The sequence below is a fragment of the Rhodnius prolixus genome, unplaced genomic scaffold (assembly GCF_049639745.1).
Source record: "Rhodnius prolixus isolate KJV_2025 unplaced genomic scaffold, Rpr scaffold_6, whole genome shotgun sequence".
NCBI classification, from domain to species: domain Eukaryota; kingdom Metazoa; phylum Arthropoda; class Insecta; order Hemiptera; family Reduviidae; genus Rhodnius; species Rhodnius prolixus.
In genome coordinates, this window is record NW_027411634.1 from 16,133,492 (window position 1) to 16,157,125 (window position 23,634).

Sequence of the window (23,634 nt, forward strand, 5' to 3'; positions counted from 1 at the left end):
CAGTGTAAAAATAAAATGTTAAAAACTTTATTCTTAAAAGAACAATGAGAAATATATTTGTAATTTAAAACGAACAATTGTAGTATTTAATTTTTCATTTAACTTTATTCCCGAATAAATGGCTAAAAATATACCAGCCGATTACAATAAAGAATATGTATCGTTACAGCTGGGTCCATGATTGATGAAGCTGAATGATCGTTTAATATCAATAAAAAAGCCATCAGTGATCTAACATATCCTGACTGTACATCATGATAATAAACGTTAGACACACCAACTTACGGCATCTAAGAGAAAAATATGGAACTAGAGTTCACCTAATATCACTCGGAGTTATTTAATATTCCATAACACAAGTTAAAAGTTATTCATCACTCAAATTTGAAATCAATAGCAATATTTTAAAGCTTGGTTCTTAATATTTTTAGTGTAATTAATGGCGCTCATTTTCTTAAACCTAAAAATGTATTTACGTTGGTATAATAATAATATTAATTGCTACGGGCACTACTTATATTTTGAGCCTTGGCAACACTGAGTGTTGTCAGGTGTTATCTGACGTTTCCACTTGAAAGTTGGAAATTTTTGAACATAACCTTCTTCAGAACGTTTTGTTATTTGAGCGCGATTTGTGTTGTTTACAGTCACTTGAAAATTGTGTTTCAGCGAAAAAATGGAATTAACTTGTGGAAATTTTCGTGCAATGATTTATTACAACTTTCGACGTGGATTATCAAGACAGGAGTGCATCGGATCTACTTACTTCCACTTTTGGCGATAAAGCCCCCATCCTTTGCCACTGTGAAAACGCTGGTATAACGAATTCAATCGTGGTTGTCGTTCGCTCACCGAAGAAAGTTGTGAAGGTCGTCCAAAATCAGTTGTTATGTCAGAAAACATTGATGCTGTGCAAAAACTAATAATGCAAGATCGTCATGTGACATACTGTGAGATTGAGGTAACCTTAGGCATTAGTTCCACCAGCATATGTATGCATATAAAATATTACATTTAGCATCTTATTTGTCATATTTCTTTTCAATGTAACACCTGCCCTTGGTCTTGCAACCTTTAAGTAGATGATTAAATATGCCTAAAAGTGATTTAATTAATCGCATATAATGTTAATATAAATCGAAAGCTAGTTAATTTTTTCAAATATTTTTTAGAAGTGCTTAACGTCCAAGTGTAGGTTCTAACGCTAAAATTAAGGGAAAACTTACTTAATTTCAATTGTTTTCTAAATGAAATAAAACATTTTTAATATATGCTGCCAAAAACAAGGACACTGCTGGGCAATAGATGCAACAATTAATGAATGCAAATAATTATTGCAGCCGACCTGATTTATACAAACATTTCATTTAGTAAATAAAATTGTTTTTATTTTGAATAGAATCATTTACAAACAAACTAACTCATAAACAATCCCTTTACATTTCTAAAGTTATTCTCTTAATTCACATTATTCATCGTTTATATGGTTTTTAAAATCGGATTAGTGCCCCGGAATGCTACATGAATATTAATTTACATCACAATTCCTATTCCTCATTAGTTCGCTCTTCAACCAGTATAGCAACAAGAAGATATTTTTAATGAAAGATTTATAAAAAATTAACTCCGTTTAAATCGTACAAAGATAGTACATGAAAAATTATATTATAGTCTCATCTCATCTGAATCACAATTCCCATTTATTTTTGTTTTTGCTCGGATACTTTGTTAAAAGAAGGTTATTTGTGCATTAACAACTTCCCCATCTACAATTTTATTTATCAAAATAATTGTTCAATAACACGAAAATTCCACCTTTGAACAAAGTTTACAAACAATAACCACAAATGGGCCTAACCAAAACGGAACCGCCCAGGCTCCAGTACTGTTGAATTTTCAACCACATAACTGGCCTTCATTTATACTAGTAAATGCAAACTAGCTCATTGCTTCCATTCGGCCAACCTGTTCGTTATGAAATTATGAAGTATAATAAAACGATATTTACCAAATAAAGGTTCTTGGCCTCGTAAAAGTCAAAGACCCATTTTACTTGTAAAGTTTAGTGCTACCCGTGATACCAAATTTGATCCAACACTAACTTATTAGCAACCACAGCATTTTTAGATATGTAATTTATCGAAATGATTTAAAAATTAATTTTGTTTATTAATCAAGTAAATGTGTAATACAGTTTTAACTTAATACTTCTGCTTATATCTATTATTTAGATTTGATATTAAACGAGAGAAATTTCACTTTCATTCGTAATTATTCTTTCGACTAAGGTCCAAAGTAACCTTAAAAAGTTTTCAATAAGAAAACCTAAAGTTACCATACCAAAACATTGTATCGATAACAGTATCGAATATTCGATAGCAGTTATTTAAAAATAAAAAGAAATTTTAACCATAAAATATCAAAACATACATACGTTTCTTATAATTGATAAAAAATAGTGTGACACATTATTTATTGAATCCTCTAAGCAATCAGCTGACCCCACCATTTTTATGATATTCATACCAATTGAATAAGTAAGTAAAATTTTAATTAAAACTAGTCAACCAGAAGTGTTCAGCCATTTTTTGTTGTTTTTTTTTCGAAAATAGCTCTAACGATTTTTGATATTACATACTGTACTCACAGGTGTGTAACAAAGATACCCAATTAAATTGTATCATTGTGAATCTGTATGAGTAATTGAGTTCGAAAGAGAGCGTTACCATTTGCTAAAAACATTTGTGGTGTACCCAAGGGAAGTAAAAACAATTATTCCTTACAAAATTGAAAATGAACTTTTTCGTACAGCAATGAAAAATATTTTTAGGGACTTGTTTTTTTAAAAAAAATGTTTTTTTTTTTGGTATCCAATTTTCAACTGCAATTGAATCCATTCTTTTTTTGGATTATGGATTGTTTCTTGCCAGGACATTATTCGGCCATTGGGCAATCAGCAAAAACAAATAATAATATTTTGTTTATTATTGTTATTTTATTGAGAAGAAAGAATGGAATTTAATTTGAATAATTATATTCTGTTGATGTTTGTTGAAGTTACATAGTTAATGAGCAAGCAATAAAATGGGAAGTAAATTTAATAATGTTGGAAATTAGCGTCCCGTTTTAAATATATTTTCATGCAATTTTACAATTATTATTTATAAATTATTTTACGCTGAATCTTAGATATTATCATTACAATGAATATTAACTTAGAAATAATCTTAAATAATAATAAAACATATCTTCTTGTCTTATTGAATTGTAACCTTCATTGAATTGTAAAATTTAGGCGAGGAAAGAATTCCCTGCCTGCGCAGAACCTGAAATCTTTGTTTACAAATTCTTGGCAGTGAATCGTAAAGATTCGTGGATATCTTCATGGTATATTTTCATTTAAGGTATTTATTATAAATAATATTTATTGGAAACTTTGTTTTATGCATTTTGAGGTGAGAAAATCGTATGTGTTTTCCCAGGGTTTTTTTTCTCTTTGTTTTTTTACAAGGAAAATCAATTTCTCAAATCTTGTATGAACTCAAAATTTCTTTTTATTGTAAGAGAAAGTTTAAAAGAAAAATAATAATAATAAAAATGTATATTTACGAAATAAAAGTGGTTTAGTTAGTGAATATTCTTTGCGTGAGTAAGAGATAAAAGTGCTGTACAAAAGCAAAGAGGAAGTCCGCAATACTTGAGGAAGTGAATTCGGGAGAAAAAGTTGGATAAGCACTTGGAGTAGTCGACTGGAGATAGATCTCCACAGGATGTAACTTATTGTGCCACACTCTGGGCCTAATGATAACCTAGAAGATGTTTCATCGAGTGAAAAATATAAATTTTCTTAACACTTATTTAACCTAACCGTGGGTTAACTTTGTCAGATTTAATTTCACAATATTTTATTCAGATTTGATTATTGTAAACGTTTACAGAACTTATCAGAAGGATCGAAGGTCTTGATTATTGTTTGGTTAATATTGTGACAAGCTTTGAAAAGAAAATACTTTATTTGGATTCCAAAATTCCTGTTAAACATTTACACCAGTGGTTCCCAACGGGGGCAGTACCGCCCACCGGTGGGAGCTGAAGAGATCTAGGGGGCTGTTTTTGGTCAAAGGCAAATTTAGAGGCCGTTGAGGACTAGCCGACGCCCCCTTAGGGAGAAGGATAAGCCGTGCGTACGTCATGACAAGATTGCCAGCATTGGGACAACACTTAAAGAAGGTTTTACAAATAGATTTCAGGATGTCCTCAACATGATCATTCCTAGATTGGGTCCTAGAACCTTCCTCAAACCTACAGACAGTAGAATTATCATTGCAGGAGGAGTTGATAGAACTGTCGACAAACGAAGAGTTAAAATTGAAATTAAAAAAATGGATATCAAGAAGTTTGGCTACGAAGGCAAAGTCCAGTACTACATCCGGCCGCATGGGCTACAATCAGAAAGATTTTTCATTGCATTCCCATCGTCAAATTTAGCCGAAACGGTATTTAGTGTAGTCTTCAATCTACTAACAAACCAAAGAAACAGATTGTCAGTAGTGGAACGCAGTGACTTAAGATGGCAGATGACAAAATGGCACCAAATATCGAAAACTTAGTGTCATTACACCAGACTCAGCCCTCGCACTAATAATATTACATCTGTTTTTTAATAATATATAAATCTTAATCGAATTTTGAGCAATACACCGATATTGGTAATCTTTTCTAATAAAATCATTTTCAAAATCTTTCTTGTTTTTCACCCAAGACCCGAGCGCTATCGAATCATTCTTTGAAAAAGTTGACTACGACCCAATAATGTTGGGAACGTATGGGCTACAGTTAGATTATTGTTTTCAAGAAGGGGAGCTGGTAAGTTTATTTTTTTCTGAAAAGGGGGCGGTGAGTATTTTTCTTTTCGAAAAGGGGCGGTAGACCAAAAATGTTTGGGAATCACTGAGGGATTAGCTGTGTGGTTAGCGTACTCGATTCCCACGCGGAGGTCCCGGGTTCAAATCCAGCTGCTAACCCTTAGATTTTCTCTTCCTAGGAGCTTCTTACAGCTCACTGTCCGGTGATGGTCAGTGTTGTCTGTAACGAGAGAACACTGTCCGGAGGCCGGCAGTGCACTGAAAAAAGCTCCGAGCGCTAATAACCTGAGCTGTTGATGCGCTAAAAAAAAAAAAAAAAAAAAAAAAACCGAAATTAAGGAAATAAATTAAAACAATTAAAAGTTCTGAGGAACCTGAATAGAAAAGAGATAACTGAATAGACGGGATTTAAAGATGAAAAGGGTAGGAGCATGGCGGACAGTTGAAGGCAAGGAGTTCCAGAGAGAGGTAGCACGTATTAGGAAGGATTTGCCAAAGGATGAGGTACGGTGAGAGGGAATATAGAGATCAGATGAGCGATATCTAGTGTTACGGGAATGGATGGAGGATTTAAACTTGTAGGAGTTGAAAAATATAGGAAGGCCTTTGAGACTGAAAAAGGAAAGAAGTCAAAAGATATTGGCGGCGATAGACAGGAAAAAGTGACTTCAACTCAGCGTAGCAAGAAATGCGAGAGTCTCTGGAAATGCTGAAAATAAATCTTATGAAGCAGTTCATGAGGCGCTTCAGCTTAGCTTCAATAACACCAGAAAGACCGCGCCATACACTAAACAACCATAGTCGAAATGGGGGGAAAATAAGAGAGGAAACTAGGAGTTGCCGGGGTCTTAATTGGGAAAAAGGTGGCGGGAACTATTAAACTGCTTTAGGATATGGATGGAACGACAAGAGATTTGGGAAACATGGTTTTTCCAAGATAGGTTTTGATCAAAAGTGATACCAAGGTTTTTCACAGAGGAACAATATTTTATTGGGATATTATAAAGGAAAAGATTAGGAAGAGGAGCCAATGATTTAAGGAGTACAATACAATATGTATTGTGGTACTGGGTTCGATTCCCGGTCCTAGGCCTTGGATTTTATTTAGAGGTTAATAAAAGAAATTTACAGTAAAGTATTGTTTGCTAGTCGCCTCCGTCAACGACACCTAATTGGTACTTGGACGTAAAGCTCGCCTGAAAAAGTAGGCAATTACTTTACTTTTACTAAATTATTGTAATGCAAATGGTAGATCTTATCTTCGAGAGGATGCAGAGTCGCAAAGTAGATTGTCCAGTACTTGTAAAATGTTTTCTCTCGTTAGATTGGTAGTTCTCAACATAATAAGCTTACTGCTTCCAATTATACTTTCATGATAATTTAGGGTCTTGCAAAGGAAGCCAACCAGAAGAAGGTAATGACTATAACAACAGAAAAATCTGTTGAAAACATGGTAACCTCTAAAGATCATATGGTAACTATTAAGAAATTCTTAGATGGTTTTTACTCTGAACACAATAATTCAAACGGGAAACAAATAATAATAAATCTTATTTTCCTATAACGATTTTTTGATATAACTTTTGTATAACTTTTGAAAACAATTTGAATTTTAATTGAAATATTTTCATTTAAAAAGTATAAATATAAATTCGTTAAAAATTTGTTTAAATTTTTATCATATTTAAATTTTATCTGTTTTTTAATTGGTATGTGTTTTAATCTCACGAGATTGTACATACCTAGCGTGCCTAGTTAACAATTAAAGTTTGAAGTATTAACTGATATTTATTATTACGTTGCAATATATCTCTAGATCTACATATGTACATACGAGGGTCGTTTGAAAAGTCCGTGCAAAAATAAAAACTACTTAATTTTTTGGGGTAAACCTTTTTTATTTTTCAACATAGTCTCCTTTTAGGCTTATACACTTCGTCCAACGCTGCTCTAGTTTGTTGATCCCTTCCGAATAATAGGATTTGTCCGAAAAATAGCCATTCGTTTCTGCAATCACCTCCTCGTTTGAATAAAATCTTTTTCCCGCCAGCCATTTCTTCATATTGGGGAAGAAATAGTAGTCCGAGGGAGCCAAGTCTGGAGAATAGGGGGGATGTGAAACGAGTTGGAACCCTATTTCCATTAATTTTGCGATCACAACTGCTGAGGTGTGAGCTGGTGCGTTGTCGTGATGGAAAAGGACTTTTTTCTTGCAGCTCGGTTTTCAAACGGTCCAATAACGATGAATAATATGCACCTGTAATAGTTTTACCCTTTTCCAGATAGTCGATGAGGATTATTCCTTGCGAATCCCAAAAGACAGTCGCCATAATCTTTCCGGCCGAAGGAACGGTATTCGCCTTTTTTGGCGCAGATTCCCCCTTGGTAACCCATTGTTTAGATTATTCTTTGGTCTCAGGAGTGTAGTGATGTATCCATGTTTCATCCACAGTGACGAAACGACGCTTAAAGTCCTGCGGATTCTTCTGGAACAGCTGCAAACCGTCCTTGCAACACTTCACACGATTTCGTTTTTGGTCAAGCGTGAGCAAACGCGGCACCCATCTTGCGGATAGCTTTGTCATGTCCAAATGTTGATGCAAAATATTATGTACCCGTTTATTCGAGATGCCCACAGCACTATCAATCTCACGCACCTTCACTCTTCTCTCATCCATCACCATATCATGGATTTTATCAATGATTTCTGGAGTAGTAACCTCAACAGGGCGTCCAGAATGTTCAGCGTCACTTGTGCCCATATGGCCACTCCGAAAATTTTGAAACCACTTATAAACTATTCTAATCGAAGGTGCAGAGTCACCATAATGTTTATCAAGCTTCTCTTTAGTATCCTGAGGCGTTTTGCCTTTCATAAATTAGTGTTTAATCAACACACGAAATTCTTTTTCGTCCATTTTTTGAAAATCACTCGACTTCCTCGATTTAAACGAATGCCAAACACAAAGAAATAGACCGATCTGGCTGAAACTTGGTGTGTGTTCTTCCAAGAGATGCTACTAACTAAACATAACCTCGATACGCGCCAGTAGTGCTGTCTCTCTGACTTTGCACGGACTTTTCAAACGACCCTCGTATAATACATGCTCGAACCAATAACACTACTAGTGCACTTAACCAAAACGTACAGAAGCTACATCAAAACCAATACTCTTTCATATCCCAGCTTACAACTACCCAAACAAACGTATATTAAAGCAATTGTTTATATTTACACAAAGTTAATAAACAATAAATTTCAGGCTATTGATTGGTACAATCTTTCTCTTTGTTTTCCAAATAGTGTTTTTATTGTAGTGCAGGTTCTCTGGCTGGAAAACAATATAGTTTGAAAAGTATTTGTGTTTTCATTTATTTATTCTGTTGTATTAGATTTCCTCTTTCTAGTTTATGTAATTTTGTTTTTCCTACAGTATTTACATACATAGTAATACATATATGTTCTCTCGGTCTTTATTTTCTTAGAGGAAATCTGGTTTTTCCTTTATATTCTTGTCTCCCTTCATTTCCTTGTTATTATTGTTTTATAACTGTAATTAACATTTTTGCTGATTATAATTATGATTATTTATTTGTGCATTATTAAAGTTAGAAAATATTTATGTGCACAAGAGAAAGTAAACATTGTGGAGGTTTAATTATAAAAGAAAAACTTAAACTCAGAAGAAAAGTTACTAAAACCTGTCCAAAGTATAATAAATATCGTGTTTTAGTACAAAAACGCTGAGCAGCTGATTGGCTTAGGGCAAAAAGTATGAACCGGTTTTAAAGGGATGTAAAACAAAAACAATTCAACTTACAGAAATTATGTTTATATTGTTTAATTCAGTACAGAATCTAGTTTTTTACATTAAGTTTGAAAGATGATATCACGTAGGTGGCGGCCGTCAGCCGCGATGCACTCTTGAAGGCGAATTCTGAAGTTTTCAACCGCTCTTCTGCACATTTCGATGGGTATTGCCGTAACTTCCTCTCTGATTCTGTCCTTAAGTTCTTCCTGGGTATGTGGACGATGTTTAAAAACTTTCTCCTTTATGTACCCCCAAAGGCAATTTGGGATTATTGGTCCTTACTTTTTCGAGGATAATGGGCGAACCGTCACTGTCACCGCTGAGCGCTATGTGACAATGTTGGAAGAGTTTTTTTGAACCTGAACTGGAAGAATTGAGTGAAGCAACTAATCTGGGGACATCTGGTTCCAAAAGGAAGGGGCTACAACCAACACTGCTAGGATTTCAATGGCGAGATTGAGGCAAGTGTTCCCCCAGCGCCTCGTCTCTTTGAGGGGTGGCCTGCGCGCTCACCAGATTTGAGCATTTGTGATTTTTTTTCTTTGGGGGTACATAAAGGAAAAAGTTTTTAAACATCGTCCACATACCCAGGAAGAACTTAAGGACAGAATCAGAGAGGAAGTTACGGCAATACCCATCGAAATGTGCAGAAGAGCGGTTGAAAACTTCAGAATTCGCCTTCAAGAGTGCATCGCGGCTGACGGCCGCCACCTACGTGACATCACCTTTCAAACTTAATGTAAAAAACTAGATTCTGTACTGAATTAAACAATATAAACATAATTTCTGTAAGTTGAATTGTTTTTGTTCTACATCCCTTTTAAAACCCACCCTGTATTTGATACAGTACGAAGCTACATGCACTGTATCCACTGGTAATGTAACGCAGACGCACCTTTTTGCTACTAAAATTGATACAACTCTTTAGAGGAATGCGAGGGAACAATCGAATACGATGATGTAGAGTTCCAAGAGGTTTTGGGACATGCTAGAATAATGAGCAGAGTTTTTATTTCCAATAGAAATCATTAGCTTTAAGTAACGCGGTATTTGTTGCGGTATTATTTTGTTCATAGACATAGCATTCTTTACACGTTCTTAACACTCTTAATTCATTCTAAACGCTTCCTGGAGTAAAAGAAGGGTATTTGAGTTTTATATACGTATACAGAAGCGCAGCCAGGCGAAAGAAAATATATGAAAATATAGAAGCTATCCAATAATATGCTACTAAAAATGTGAATGTAACGGTCTATAATACAATATTCAGGAGATTCCAGTACCAAGATAAGATTAAAAGAGCCTTATTCTCCTATATCTGTATAGAAACAAGAATTCTTTAATCTAAAAATAGAACATGAGCTTAGATTCTATTAAATTCCAGGTTTTAAATGCTTTACCTTTGAATCTTATTCCACCTTGATCCGGGGATCTACTACCTTAAAGATTGGGGCATCTCTCCAGTCTTGTAAGCTTAATTGGACGGAAGAGTGTAGGTAAAGCTTGAAGGTGCCTAACCTTGTCAGACTGACAAGAAACATTCAATACTTTTAGCGGTCCATGCACAGATCCATGCACTTTGTTGGTTACACCACTGCGCCATTTGCCTTCACTGGCCAGGCAAACTTCTCGTTACACATTTGCCCTGAATACCCCTGGACACAATTCAAAAGTATTCCCATCCATGGCAGTATCACACTCTTTGAAATACTTCTTAGAGCTTGATAGCCAGTAGAGCCGCCTAGATGTCTGAGAAAACTACTACTCTGGTATTGATTATCCTTCCATTACAAAACTTAGCCAACCAAATGTATAGCAAACTAGTTCTCCTTGAAAAGCTAGTTTTTCCAGGCTTACGGAGTTATCATTAGCTCCTTTCATTTCTTCTGGTCCTGGAGCCCTTCGAGAACCATACAAGGTCATTGATTTGTAATATCTTACTGTCAATTATAAATGTTCGTTTTACTGTTTACAGAGATCACGTTGCCTAATTTATTTTGCTAACATATTCAGAGAAACAATCTCAATGAGGAAGTGATTTGTGTTGAATACTAAATGAAAGAATAGTTTTAAAATGAAAAAGTAATGGATTCATTTCCTAATTCAATCCCTCAAAAGGAAAAAACAAAATTCTGGGTACGCTCCGATATGTTTAAGATATATTTGGACTAATAACAATACACAACTAATATCAATAACACTAACTATAACAATAACCAATGCATTCCATTTATCTTTTAGAATTCTCTGCATTCTATAGATTCTAACTCAAATTCTAATTGAAATACAAATATTGGCTCTTTCTAAAAACAAGTAATATCACATGTTTTTTTGCAAGCAAGGCAGCAACGTTTCCAAGAAAAGAAAGTAACACTTTGTGCATTGCGCTCACCTTATATAATCAAATATATAATTCTAACAATGTACGTATATAGCTCAATTGTCCTCTGGGTATTCCACAACAATACGAGGTGTGGCTATGAAATAACGAGACTGATGCTGCTACAGAAGAACTATGCATGCGCTTAAATCCTAACGACCGACAGCTGTGCAGCGTAAAGCCTTCTCTTTCGATTGCCAGCGTCTCACGTGTTTGTAGAGAAATCTGTCTGACCGGAACCGTCGTTTGTGTAAGAGGTGTTAGTTTCATTTTGCCGAAAACATGATACTACACATGTAGTGGAGCAACGAATTGTCGTGAAATTTCACATCAAAACTTGATAAAACCGCTACTGAAACTTCATCTTTTATTAAAAGAAGTTTATGGCGATGAATGTTTATCACGTGCGCAAGTTTTTGAATGGTTCAAGCGTTTCCAAGATGGCCGAGAAGTCGTCGGAGATGATGACCGCCCGGATTGCCCTTCCACTTCTAAAACGGATGAAAATATCGATTATAATTAATCAACATTACTACCGTGAGGTGCTTGCTCAACTCCGTGAAAGAGTAAGTGAAAAAACGACCCGGCTCACACTGCATTGTCTGTCAAGACGTTTCTAGCCAAGTACAACATCCCAGTTTTAGGCCATATTCGCCTTATTCGCCTGACCTGGCCCCATGTAACTTTTATCTGTTCCCCAAAGTCCAAATCTGCATCAAAAGGAACACGTTGAAGGTGTGAAAGAAAAAGCGGCACGCGTCATGCAGGAGCTCACAGAAAAAGACTTCCAGCACTGTTTCGAACAATGGTAAATTCGCATGGAGCGTTGTAGGGGTGTATATTGAAGGTGATAATAACTAAATATGTTTAAATTTAAAATAAAATGTTTTGCAGCAATAGCCTCGTTATTTAATAGCCACACCTCGTATCTAGATTTGGTTGATCATACTAACAAAATCAGTATAATTATAAATAATCGTAAGGTACACCGTTTGTATTAGATGGCTAAACTTATGGTTTCGATATAATGTTTGTTTTAATTTGTATTTAGTTTTGGCCACAGACAGTTGGCTGGAATATCATTTTTATTGGATTGTCTATACCACAGTCCGCTGATGTGCATCAAAATTCTCTTACAAGAGACAAATTTATTAGAAACTTTACCATTATTTCTATTAAACATTGCATTTATAAAATCACCTCTGAGGTCTTAAGAACGAAAGCGTTAATAGTTCTAGAGTTGTAATCACTGGACATTAATTTTAAATTCACTGTTTATTTTGAATTCTAAACTTATATATGCCTAATTTTATTTAATTTGTATAATTTTAACATTATGATTAGGTAGTTTAATTCTTTTTTGGTATTACGTACTATGTTGAAACTAAATTTATCCTGTTATATAATTTAATAAATAAAAGAAATAAAACAAATAAACTTAGTCAATAAAGAATATAAATAAATCAAAAGAAATGTTTTTAGTTTTATGGTCAACAGCTTTTCGTTTGAACTGTTTGAATTTAATGGCTACAATAAACAATTGTGTTTATTGCATAAGTTGGGTCAAGCTCTGCTTGAATTATTCACTGTATTGCATGAATATTTATTAAAAAATATCAACATTGTCTACACACAAAAATTAAATGTTGTCCTCCAGTCTCATCCATTTTAGTTGATTAATAATTCAATCAGTCTTTTACAAATTTAGGTAGAATGTCAACAAAAAAATTCAATTTATCTTTGATTTCTTAATAGAAATATTTTCAGAATGCTTTTTTTTAATGATTTTACGCTAGCTATATGTTTAGTCAACGAAAATAGAAACTTTATGTTCAATCGTTCTAATTAATACACTCAACAGCAAAAAAAACCGGACACTTAATATTTTTTATATTAAAAGCTGATTATCAGTGATGTGTTTGCTTTTGTGGGTAATCTGGTTATTACAGAGAAGGAAGGGTCTAAGTCCATTGAACTAATCCCTTCAGGATTAGTAGAGCACGAGATAAGACTCAGATGTGGCTATTTGTCTTGAGGCTGCTTTACCTGACGGAACTCTTCTAAACTGTAAGCAGGTTTTCGCACCTTTAAAGATCTTTAATTTATTAACCGCGCCTTTCTGTCATTAATAGACGTGATTTTTTTCATTTTGGTCCAGAATAATGGTTCTTTCGAATGTAGACGTAGCCCGAGCTGATGCCTTGGCAAGAGAAGGCCGGAGCGTCCGATCTATCGCAGAAACCTTAGGAGTAGCGAAGTCCGCCATTAATGTTGCACTCCGGCGTTTCCGGGAGACTGGCAGTTATGAACGGAGGGCTGGCAGTGGCCGACCAAGGGCCACAACTGAAGTTGACGATCGATTTATCACGCTCTCAGTATTGAGAGACCGCCATTTAACTGCTCCTGAGGTTCGGGACAGGCTTCAAGTGGCGCGAAATACGCGTGTTAGCTCGGACACAGTACGGTGGAGACTAAGGGAGCGTGGACTTGAAGCAAGGGGGGCGACAGGACCCCAACTCCTGGAAAGGCATTGTAGAGAAAGGCGATTATTTGCCGACCAGCATTTTCATGGACTGTAGAGCAATGGGGAACAGTTTTATTCGCAGATGAGCCTCGCTTTGGTCTATACCACTCAGACGATCGAGACAGAGTCTGGAGACGATCAGGGGAGCGATTTGCTCAATGTACTCTTCGCGAGTCACGACCTTCCGAAAGGAGATCAGTTATGGTTTGGGGTGGAATCAATTTCCACGCCCGTACTGAACTGATTTTCATTGATAATGGGGGCTCTGACTGCTCGGAGGTACTTTGAGGAAGTGCTCTTAGAGGCTGTGATCCCGTTGGCTCCATTTATTGGTGACCAATTCATTTTGATGCAGGATAAAGCTCACCCACATACCGCCATAATTGTTACCGAATACTTGGAGCAAGTGGGAATAACAGTTCTGGATTGGCCTGCACGAACTCCAGATATGAATCCCATAGAACATTTATGGGATAATTTAGGAAGGCGTGTTAGACATCGTCATCCTCCTCCTAGTGACTTAAATCAGCTCCAAATTGCTCTTCGTGAAGAGTGGGATGCTCTGCCGGTGGAGTACGTCCAAAATTTAATTTCTTCTCTGCCTGACAGGATTAGGGCCCTTCGCCATAGAGGAGAGAGAAATACCCGCTATTAGAAGAACATCCCTTGTCAGAAAACCTGATAAAAATGAAGAATAAAGTTTAAAAAAAAATGTGTTAATTTCTTATTTTTTCTTTATTTTATATTTTTGTGTTAATAATTAATAAAAATTAGTCATTTGTGGCAGATTTTGTGTAAATAACTTATAAATAAACCAATTCTTACCATAAATTAAAAAGATTAACGTATTTAACAAAATTATGAGACCAAATCTGAGTGTCCGGTTTTTTTTGCTGTTGAGTGTAGTTGGACGTTAAGCCCCGCCTGAAAAAATAGGCGATTACTTTACTATGTTCAATCGTGATATTGTGATGATAAATTGCGATTTTCAAGATGAAATTCGGGGCTTCTACATTTCATAGGGACATTTCATGCTATCTAGTAGTGGCCACTACTACTAAAGAAGATCTCTATGGCTACTAAGGGAATTACTGACTTCATGATGAGACAGAATTTTCAAGTAAAATAAGGTTTTCTCAAAGCACTCTTAATATACAGGGTGTATGCGGAGGAGTGGTCGAAACTTCGGGAGATGATTCAGCAGCTCAAATGCAACAAAAAATATTCTCTTCACTTTTGCCCGATTCACAATAGTGTCCAAGATATTTGCATTTTTAACTTTTCCGTCGATATTCGCGTTTTTCTCCCATAAAAACGGCCGTAACTTTTCTATCCTTTTGGTTCATATGGTCTTGTGAAGCTCAATAAATGCGAAACTTTTTCTGAAATCATGTGACTCCTTGATTCATTAATCATTGAAAAAATGCAGTTGAAAATTTTAACAAAAATCAATAGAGAACAAATTTTGTAGACATTAAAGATAAAATTTCATTGTTATAAGCAACGTTTTGAGGCTCTGTATTGAACAAATTTATAGGAAATTTAATGCTCTTTCGTTTGGAATAAGCAGATTTGTTGTAGGATTAAGGATAGAAAAGTTACGGCCGTTTTTATGGGAGAAAAACGCGAATATCGACGGAAAAGTTAAAAATGCAAATATCTTGGACACTATTGTGAATCGGGCCAAAGTGAATAGAGAATATTTTTTGTTGCATTTGAGCTGCTGAATCACCTCCCGAAGTTTCGACAACTCCTCCGCATACACCCTGTATTGCTCGAATCGGAAAGGGCAGAGATGTATTCAATAAGGGATTTCTTTTGGCAAAGTCGAGATCATATAAGATGCAGGCTGTAAATTTAAATAAGAATAGAGAGATTTGTTGCACAGCTAGATTAATTATGTCATGTTTTAAAAATGCTAAATTACATTTTATTACCTTTAGCATCAGGATGTGGCTGCCTCAGAAATGTTAGTCATCTGAAAAACAAAACAAAACAAATCTTCAATCACAAAAATTTAAAAAATAATAATTATAAGTTAAAACATGGAGAATTATGTGTCTTACTAGGATTATATATGTATACCCCTCATTATAATTTCTTTGACATGCTGGATAAGGATTTAATGGCACTCCTAGAACCCAGATGATCACTGACAGGCAATTTCGAAAGAAAGTATGATATTCAAATATTATACAATGGAAATAAGATGGCCCACATAATTGATATCGTTGTCTCTGTTGGTGAAAAGATTACAGAATTTTAGGAACTAGGTTTTGAATTGAAGAAGAAGAATGGCTCGAGCAAGTTTGTGGTCGTTTCAGTGGTGGTATCTCAGTAGAAGCTTGAACTGATACTTTGAGAGAGGTTCAAAGATTGTCTCTTCTTAGAGCAACAAATGGAAAGTTGTAACTATGTTGATATAATGATATAATTAAATTTAATAAAGAACCACCCGTTCCTCGGTGAAGGAAGCTGAGACAAAAGGGCTTAATAAAGTTCCTTGGAATGTAAGTTTCAGCAGCTGAAAAAAAAATCTATCTGATTTATTTTAACGAGGCTTACCATCTTGCCTTTTTTCAGCCTGGTGCTGCCCCAATACTCGATATTAATGATATTAATAAGCTTTTTTGCTATTCTTGAAGAACAAAAGCCTCCAATATTAAGGAGGAAATAAAGATTTGTATCAACGTCATTTTTTACAACATTTTGGACTATTTTATACCCGTATAAAATATTTAAAAATAACTTAAAAGTTTCGATCTTTTATCTAAGCGCTACCTCAAATAGTTTAGCTCTTTTCTTACCAAACTTTTGTTAAAACTACTTTGTCATGATTTTAACATTTCTAATAGTCTGCGGCCACTAATATCATTATAAATACGAGGAGCACTATTTATATTTTGAGCCTAATAATAAAAAAAACAGTAATTTGTCATTGAAAATCACTTTATTGTTTTTCAAAATATTCTCCTTTATGATCTATACACTGCTGCATGCGTTCGAACTACTTGTCAAAGCAATTTTTTCCATTCCGCTTGAGACACCTCCAAAACATGGTTTTTGAATGCATCAACGGCTTCTTCTGCCGACGAAAATAGTTGTCCACATAATTTATTCTTGACGTTCGGAAACAAAAAGAAGTCATTTGGTGCCAAATCAGGACTGTACGGCGGATGACGCATTAATTCGATTTTTTGAGTGCTCAAATAGTCGCTTGTTAGACGAGATGTGTGACAGCTGGCATTGTCTTGATCCGACGGCGCTTGTTTGTTTTCCTTATTTCATCGAAGACTTCCGGCAAACAAATGGTTGTGTACCATTCAGAATTGACCGTTCTACGTTCCTCTAAAGGTACTGTTGCCACATTACCAGTTTTTCCGAAAAAACAGGCGACCTTTTGTTTCGAAGTGCTTCGAGCGCGAACAACTTTTGTTGGATTTGGTTCATCTTGAAACACCCATACAGTCGACTGCTGTTTAGTTTCCAGCTCATACGCATATATCCATGATTCGTCACCTGTTACAATCTTATACACGTCTTTTGAAGCACCGCCATTGTATTTCTTAAGCATTTGTTTGCACCAATCGACACGGGCATCTACCAGCTATGCTACCTCCAATCTCCTGTCTAGTTTCTCTATTAATGACTAGGTTTAGCAGGCGCACAGCTTGTTTAGGAACTTTCTTTTTAGTTTCACAGAGAGATTAACTTTAAAAATTCCTTTTAATGATCGATAATCTTCCCAGTCAGAATGTACGACGCTCTCATTTCTTTAAAGGAAATTATTTATTCTTGGCATTCCATATCGTGATATCATTAAGGTTTGTTTCAACGTTGCTTATTAAATGTTTTTCAGGTTTACATAACCTTCTCGGCAGCTTCTTTCTTTCCGCCAATGTCTTAATTAATTCTGCTACAAATCTTAAAACAGAATAAGATAATTAAATTAAGTAGAAAAAATTAGATATTTTAGATAGTTTTCTGATAAAAACTTAACTTTTTAAATATTTTCCAATCTTCTTTAAAGCCTGCCATATGCAACTTTGTTTTATGGTATAAAAACTTTTATTAAATCAAAGCCTAGATAAAGAGCAACGTTTTACACTCAGCTTTTTTTAACGATTTGGTTGCCAGCAAGGAAGGTTATCTTTAGCCCGAAACCATTTCTAAATTCTGTTAGATCCGAAATTAAGATTTTCTTATCTCCTGCGGATTATTTTGTTATTTAATTTAGAAGTAAATTTTTTATAGATATTCGATGACAAAGAAATAGGCTGACGATTTTTTTGTTTTGTTTTTAATTTATTTACTTATTTTGCAACTGTATCTAGTACAATAGGCAAAAGTGATGAGAGATAAGGATGGCGCAAATACGCATGCACTATATATGTGTGTACATACATACACGCCCACATGCATGTGCGCCAAGGGCGTGAGTGGAGTGAACGACGACCATCCAGTGTTGGAAGCCGTTAGTTCGCCAGATTGGCAAGCTTACGCAGTAACCATCCTAGGAGGTCGCCGTTATATGTTGAGATGGTCGCGTGGCCACCGCCGCTTTAGTCTGCGCTGTGGATTTGAAGGAAGTGTTGTGGTAGACATATTGTGGATCAGAGGGTTGTAATGACTGTGTAGATTTGAGTGGAGTTTTGTGTATCGAGATTTGGGGCTATTTCAGAGACGAGAGGAATATTTAGATCAGAGTGTATAGTGTGATTGGAGACGTAGAATGGAGCGTTAACTATTGTTCTGAGAATTTTAGACTGTAAGGTTTGAAGTCGATTGATGTTCGATTTTTTAGCGCTTCCGTAGAGTTGTATTCCGTACTTCCATATTGGGGCAAGTAGAGCTGACGTAGAGTAGGCTGACGATTATTTATTTTTTCTGAGTTCCCATTTTTATTTATTCCAAAACAATGGTATTATTTTATTATTGTTATAATCAGTGAACAAAGTAGAACATTTCATTTTTCTTCCAGCCCAATTACACGAAACAATAATTGAAAATGAATTCATAAAAAAGTGGTTTACAAAAGTACAGAGAAAAAAAAGAGGAGTTTTGATTGTACGGTACAGACGTATGACGGGGATGCTGGGATTCTGGACCAGTGTTCAAACAATAGAGGATCACTTAGAGAGAGCCTGTCTATCTCGCTCACTCACTACTAGATCATTCCATCCACCTGTCCGCGCTTGTAAGCCTTCAGAGGTTGGCTAATGGTCGAACACCGTCGTCTATACAATATATTCCCTTGGTCATATCACTGCACCATGGATGGTGTGTTGTTAGTGCTTCCACACTGTTCACTCCATATCATATAATATGTGGGATATGCTTACGTCATTTCCTCGCCTAGCACATACATGTCACATACATTCACATCACCCACTTTAATGTCTGTAAACCATCTCATCCTGACGTACAACTAGCATCATTTCCACTATATAAAACATATATATATATATATATATTTATAATGTTGTAATCATATTTTGTTCTACTTAATAAAAATAATATTATTTCTACTCTTCGGGTGTAAATATTAAGCTTGAAATCTTATAAACCGTAACGTTAATGGCATTGATAAAGTAGAGGAAATACACTTTAATTATACCGGCTGTTTAATTAAAAAATTAAATAGTGGAAAAGGTTGATGAGAAAGTAGAAGGATTGCCAGTATCAAAGAGAAGAAGAAGCAGAAAAAGAAGATAAATGACGAATACAGTGGAAATGAAAAGTAAATAAATAAATATGTAATAATAATAAAGGCAGAATAAGAAATAAAGTACATGCCCTAAAATTTTTATTGCCTTAAATATGGGAACGTTGGTAGAATGTATTTCAGAAAAATTAAAGTCTCTCTCTCTCGACAAAAAAAGAAATATCAAACCAAAATTTTGTCAAACAATACGAATTGTCAATTTGTGAAAGATCAGTTACCAATAAATTTTAGAGATTTTAGAGGGGATGGAATATTGTTCCAACAAGCAGAAATACACGACAATGTTTGAAAACAAAACACAAAAAAACAAGTGGTTTGTTTTGAAATATAAGCGCTAGTTATCGGATTTTTCTGTATCAACTCTGTTGCTCTTGAAAAGGAAATTATAATTTATCAAATTTATGGCGTAAAAAAATCAGTGTTTTATTTATTTAAAGTGACTAATACGTAGAATTAATCTCCTTAACAAAAACTTACAGTTTAAAATGTTAAGTATAAGGGTTGATTAAACGCCAAAAGGTACACAAATCAGCAAGTACCCAACATTTCATTAATACTTCATTAATATTTAAGTAATTCTACTGCATTAATTTTCATTAATAAGTTATTTTTTAGAATTTATTAGATGTCACAGACCCTTATGCTGGCCATTTTCGTCTACAAAATATTTGTTCAAGTAGCACTGTAGATTGACTGTAATATCTAGTTATCTATAATAATGAAACTATTAATTACAGGTTAAAAAGAAAAACGTTACAAAAAATAAAAAAAAATTATGAGGCTAAAAAATTCAAAACTTTTTTTTAAAAGAAACTTCACCAACATACATCAATGATTTTCAAAAATCGTCGGTTTAAGTTCATTCTTCGATTAAAGTAATTGTTATTTTATGAAGTAGTCAAACGTTTATAATAATTATCTGGCTTTATCGCAAGTAACATAGTTTTCTTCAATTACATTCTCAATGTAGGTATTCATCCCACAATGTTGTATATATGTAATATAAAGTAAATAAGATATGCATATTTTTAGGACAGCTAATTATTCCAGTATTTTACTATAAGTAAAATTAGGAGGTCTAAATTAAATTACAATCGAGAAATCAATAATTGTTGTTGAATAATCTACTTGTTATAACTGTGTGTTATTTGTGCTCTCGAATATTTCGGTAAGACGAATTCAAGACAGTAGCCTGCTCTAACTTTGTCTTTTCCTACTTTAACATGCATGTACATATATGTGATTTATCATAATTATAACAAAAAAATATTATAAATGAAGTGGCCAGCATAAGGGTCTGTGACATCTAATAAATTCTAAAAAATAACTTATTAATGAAAATTAATGCAGTAGAATTACTTAAATATTAATGAAGTATTAATGAAATGTTGGGTACTTGCTGATTTGTGAACCTTTTGGCGTTTAATCAACCCTTATACTTAACATTTTAAACTGTAAGTTTTTGTTAAGGAGATTTTTGTACCTTTTGGATAGATTTTCCTTTTTGTCTATTTTACAAAGTTACATATCTGCTTTACAGATTTTTTAAAATTTGGAATAAGCAATTCTATCATTATAACCTGATAAGGTGTTAAGTCGGAACCGTAACTACCACTGGAGAGATCTTTTTAAAGAATGATTATAGTTGCGGTCCCCCAAACCATCCCCAATAACTATGTTTTTGAGAAAGCGTTTTGAATAACATAGGAAGGTATTTGTACGTAAATAGCAAAATTAAACTGCGATTTCAGTACTTCCTTTTAAGAGGAGTAAGAAAAATAAACTAGGATTGCAGTACTTCTCCCTAAAAGGCAAAGAGGCAAAGATTTTTTAATCGAACGACAATTCATTGATTTAAATCGGTTCACTCATTGATAATTTAAACGATTGCAGTACTTCCTCTTAGTAGGTGCAAGAGCATCAGCAACGTAGAGGAGCTTTAACCACTTATTCGAGCTGAATTTTATCAAAATCGTACTAAGCGTTATAGAAATATTGGTAATAATAGTTTTAGAAAGGGCCTTATTTGGGTGGGGCGAACTCCCCTCCTTATGAGGCACGGCGTCGAGACTTTTAAAGTGCAAATCTGTACAAAATTTCGATTCGAATGACACTTCGGTCGGTTCACGTGTCGATAATTTGAAACGATTGCTATACTTCCCCTTAACAAGTGTAAGAGCTGATCGCCGCTTTAATGTTACGTAGGGGAGCCCTAACCCTATCATCCTACCAAATTTTATCAAAATCGGGCCAAGATTTACAGAGTAATTAGTAATAATAATTTTGAAGGGGGCCTTACATAAAGGGGGCTAACTCCTCTCCCATTCGGTGTACAGCGTCGAGACCCCCAAAAGGCACATCTACATAAAATTCCGAATCGAATGACACCTCATTCATGAAAATCGGTTCACGCGTTTAGGCGCTACGTAGTTTACAAAAAAGGTAACAACAACAACAACAACAACAACAACAACAACAAGAACAACAACAATTTCTGAAAATGCCATTTTTGCTCATTTTCGGCAACTTTTTTCTCGAAATCTATTAGGTCTGGGTGGTTGCAAAAAAATTACAGTTATAAAGGAGGGTTTGCCCTATATTTTAAAGAAAATTTGGGAATTTTATCTTTTATAGAAAAAGAGAAAAAAATTGTCAAAGTTGGGTGTTTTTTAACGTTACGCTTTTTCGTGCTCTTTTTGACGATCAACCCTTATACAACTGTCCTACCGGACAGTTTTAATGAATATAATTAACGGTAATGAAATAAAAAGTGAATTAGGTACTACGACTGTGTAATTTGAACTAAAGCTTCAAAGAAAGAATGATTGTGTTCGGCTGTAGACGATTGTCATATTGACTGGCAAGACTTACATAGCAACCACCCAAGGAGATGGTGTGAGAAATTGAAAAAAAATAACGCTGTAAGTCCTAAGCCAACATTGAGAAAATTGCTATTGTTTTATTTGGACTTCGTTTCATTAAAAGAAACAGGAGAACGGAAAGCTGAGACTTAAGATCTGATCCACTTTGTTTCTATAATTTTTTGTTTATCAATGCGCATGCCTGAAACAAGCGAAAGCCATGACTGAATGTATTTACACTTCTAATAATAATAATAATGTTTTATTCATAAAATAATATACAGGGTGTCCCAAGCTATATGGATAACGACTTTTTCTCGAAAACTAAGATAGCTAGAAAAAAACTAAAAAATACGTGTTCCCTTAGTTTTTTTTGTTAGAAATCCAAATTTAATTTGTAAATTTTTTTCGGTGCTTCCAGAAGCGAGATACAGGCACCAACTTTATTTTTTCAAATGGGGAGGTGTGGATTTTATTTAAGAAATAGATTCCTCTATTTTTTTAAAGAAAAATTTACTTGAACGGTTTTTTTCTGTGAGCGATATTTTAGAAGTTATGAATGAAAACATGATTCTTATAAGAAATTTCAAAATGATAATATTATAACGGTTTTTTGATTGAATAAGAAGAAAAGTACTATTTTATTATAAATTTTACTCCTCATTAATATTACAGATCATGCTCGAAATGGCCTCCACCATTAGAGATGCATAGACATGCTGTTTCTTGCTAATTGTCCCTTGCTGCCTAAGAAATAGATTCGGCTTTAACCGAGTTACAGGCATCTATTATTCTCTGCTTTAGTTCATCTACAGATGCAATTCCGGCTTGATTCTGATGCACCTAGATTTAGAAATGCTATTAGATAAGCAGAAATAAGGAAAGAAAGAAAAAAGTTATGAATAATCACCTTGTTTTTCAGGTATCCCCAAAGGAAATAGTCCATAAGTGTCAAATCCGGTGAACGAGGTGGACACTGAATCGCCCCCCGTGTCGATATAACACCTCCAGGCATGTAAAGAGATATCTCCTGGTATGCCTGATGGTGTGTATCGCCACGGGGAGCGATTCAGTGGCCACCTCGTTTACCGGATTTGACACCTATGGACTATTTCCTTTGGGGATACCTGAAAAACAAGGTGATTATTCATAACTTTTTTCTTTTGATGATTTGGAAATTTAATAACCTTAATAATATATCTGAAATGCGGATTCAAAGTAAATACATGAAGAAGGGTGGAGGAAGTTACTAAGAAGAGCATATAGTTAGGAGTGTATGAAGGTAAACCAAATAATTTTTTAATAAAAAAAACTATGGAACTTCTCTAACACATCATAATGCTGAAATCTCCAGATTTTGGCAGCGTAACATACAATAGAAAAATCAGAATATATAAATCTCCTACAAAAACCCAAAAGATGGATTACAAGTTATAGACATATAAACTAATTTGTTTACGGAGTTAT

General features: G+C 34.7%; 1 protein-coding gene and 1 long non-coding RNA gene across 8 annotated transcripts in view; one reads left to right on the forward strand and one right to left on the reverse strand.

Annotated features, from left to right (window-relative positions):
* LOC141460164 (trace amine-associated receptor 8c) overlaps positions 1-23,634 on the reverse strand; it is a 471,099-nt gene that overhangs the window by 351,192 nt on the left and 96,273 nt on the right. For all 5 annotated transcript variants that reach the window (XM_074139888.1, XM_074139893.1, XM_074139892.1 and 2 more), the window contains exon 2: positions 15,519-15,559. The gene's annotated coding sequence lies outside the window, so the exon portion shown is untranslated. The remainder of the gene's footprint in view (positions 1-15,518; positions 15,560-23,634) is intronic.
* LOC141460168 (uncharacterized) overlaps positions 476-23,634 on the forward strand; it is a 40,188-nt gene continuing 17,029 nt past the window's right edge. For 2 of the 3 annotated variants that reach the window (XR_012461757.1, XR_012461756.1), the window contains exons 1-2: positions 476-2,537; positions 3,296-3,404. This is a non-coding gene — a long non-coding RNA (uncharacterized lncRNA). Of the gene's footprint in view, positions 3,405-23,634 lie in introns of all 3 variants that reach the window. The other variant, XR_012461755.1, reaches the window with a different exon arrangement.